Here is a 3093-nt window from a genome sequence, read left to right on the forward strand (position 1 = left end):
TGGTTCACCTACTGAGCTGCTGGTAATCTGAATCCAGCTCTGCAGAGGCATCTCCTTGACTGTCTCCCTCAGCTCATGCTCTCTCTAGGTTAGAATGCCTATTTTTAAGCCAGCTAGCAAGCTAGACTGATTCATGTGATAGCATAATATATGGCAATATTGCAGGTGATGCAAATGTGACATTGTTCAGAATCATATGTGGATATTTTTATTCATAGGGCATCCCTTTACACCATTTATTAATATAATATAATTTCCACAACTTCAAATGGACTTAACAGAGCCCTCATAATGGTAACAATAGTTTAGACTCTACAGTGTCAAATGACAGGGGGCATAGGGCCGCCCCATATCCCAGGGAGGACCTCTCGTGGCTGCAGTGATTCACAATTTTTGAAGAAATGATTTTATTGGCCGAGCCGATCGTAGAAAAGACCCTTTTACAATATGCGTTACGACATAGCAAAAGGCATTTCTGGCTATCGGCTAGGCTAAAAACAAAGCTTACCTAGTCTGTTGTAGGCCAAATTCTGGCCTTTGTCTTGGCTCAAAAACTGACATCCATAGAAAGTTTACACTCTACTAACAGCACTCTTTGTTTCATGTTTTTATTGTTTTCATTGCATATTGTTCATTTTGCAGGTCAAATTTTTTGAAGACAGCTTCCAACACCACAATGTTGATTCTGTTCAGCTGACTCTTTGTATCTGATGTCTAAAGCTAGACACAGTATGCACACACCACACTACATTTAAAAGTACTGGGGCTACACAGAAATAACTATGATGTACTTTGCCAAAGTCTCACAAAACTGCTGCAGTTCAGTGTGACGAGACAGACTTAGTGGTATCTTTGGAGCTGTTTGAACTAGAGCACCTATTAATGGGACTCGAACCTCAGTCTCCTGAGTGGTAGTTCTGAGTTTACTTGACACATCCATCCACCCCCAACACCTCCTTATGCAGATTCTTTATACTACATCACCTGATTTTTTCCTTTGCTACCATCATCATCATCATCCTAGGCTAAAGGTTACTGGTGGCAGATGGGCTGATATTGCAGTGGAGAGTATTTATTGTATTGAATTATAGAAAAATCATGTGTTTTAAGGCATACAATAAACGTGATGCTCCTGGATTAATCATTAATTTTAATATTAGATATACTTAAACTTTCAGTGCGGAACTTTGGTCTCCCCTTCAGGTAGTGAGATTAATTACACAAACACTGCCGATGCCTGCTTATGACATTCAGAAATAGTTACAAAAATGCAGAGACATTTCCATGGTTCCAAGACAGTAATCCATTATTTAGGTAGAGTAAATGTAATAGCTGAATAGCATAATCCAAATATTTTACAAATACCAACCTATCCAATAGCAGTAACGCGACATCCGTGTCTGGCCTTAGCCCCTTCTCTTCTCTCAGCACTCTCCAATGAGGAAAAGCTATACCAATGTCATCGCAGACGATCACTTTTTTTTTTGACTGTATTCCTTCCTCTGATATCCGAGTTGCTTTTTTATCTAGAGCATCAGGAACCTTTCTTGGACGCTTCCTAGGTTTTTCCGTAATAGGCCATACTTCTAGTTGCTTTTATCTACTCCGTCACTACGGTTGCTCCAGAGCCATGTAGATAGAGGTGCATAATCTGTGTTCAGTTTCAATTCAAGTAGCTTTATTGGCAAATAGCCAAAGAATATTAACAAATTCATTATAAAAAAAATTCTCAGTAAAATCATAATTTTCTTCCATAGACCTTTTTTTTAAAAAAACAATAGCGGCTCGTGGAGCCCTCTATTTGTCTCTGGGTTTCCCTGGCAAACCAATCATTGCTGGCTGACGTACAACACATTACTTCTGAGCCAGCATGGGAATGCCACCATAGACATCAGATTTACCTGGTGATAAGCTTAATCAGCATTATGTTAATTTGTTTGGCAAGAGCTTGAATGTAAAGGATTTTTATGTAATGGATGTTCATATGTAAAAGTCCCGCACTCCAGTTTTAAATTTGATGTCTCTTTTTAGAAAAGACATGTGCTTTTGCCTCTAAAAATGTACTAATCCCTTTTAAGCTAAATTCAAGGATATACTGCTTTTTTGTTTCATTAAGGTGTTGCCCAGGATGTTGTTGAAATGTCTGAATGAACAGCGGCACATACATAGTGATGAGCTGTCTGTGGTCAAGGACAACAGCTGTGATAGAGGTATACTGCAGCTCTCCACAGCATTATGCTAATCTAGTTTCCATTTGGAAGTGTTTATTAAGTTGATGAATAAAGCCCTTAAATCCCTCTCATTCCCATTTTATGAATCGCTCTGTTATTATATTGATTTTTTTTATTTTTTTATTTTGTGCTTCACTTGACTTTCAAGGAGACAAAGATCATTGTTTACTATACAAGTTATGCCATGGAGAAGGTATGTGTAAAATACTCCATGGTTTGCTTTGTTAAATCCCATCCATTCTTAACTGGAGTGGATGGAATGTAACTAAGTAGATTAACTTAAATAGTACTTTAATACATAAAAAATAATTTTGATGTACTTTCCCTTCTGTGCTACTTGATAAATCCACATACTTCTAAGGGAAAATTGTACATTTAAATCCACATTTCTTTTTCAACTATACTTACTAGTAACCTTGTAGATTAAATACAAAAATTATGAGGAGTTCATAAGGTATGATGCATTGCTACAGTTTAACCACCAAAAGCTAGGCTATATAAAGTTGTTAAAATGAGTTCCACCTCGGCCAACTACAACAGAAAAAAGCTGCTTACACATTAATGCATAATATTTAATTAAATAACACTGACACGATCCATTCTGCTCAATAATGAGTACTTTTAATATTAATATTTTAAGTACAGTTTGGTGATTTTAAGAAGATAAAATTAGAATATTGACTGTTTTTGAAGTATTTCCTTTGTCAATATTTGTGAATATGACTTGCCAATCAGATACCTATAACAGATATGGCCAAGTCCCACCCCTAACTAAAGTTGATTGACAGATAACCGTCACTGGAAAAAAATATTTTTTTTTTACACAGAAAAAGACTCCACAGAAGTGTGAAGGCATCTGGAG

This window comes from Micropterus dolomieu, linkage group LG18 (assembly GCF_021292245.1).
Source record: "Micropterus dolomieu isolate WLL.071019.BEF.003 ecotype Adirondacks linkage group LG18, ASM2129224v1, whole genome shotgun sequence".
Lineage (NCBI taxonomy): Eukaryota > Metazoa > Chordata > Actinopteri > Centrarchiformes > Centrarchidae > Micropterus > Micropterus dolomieu.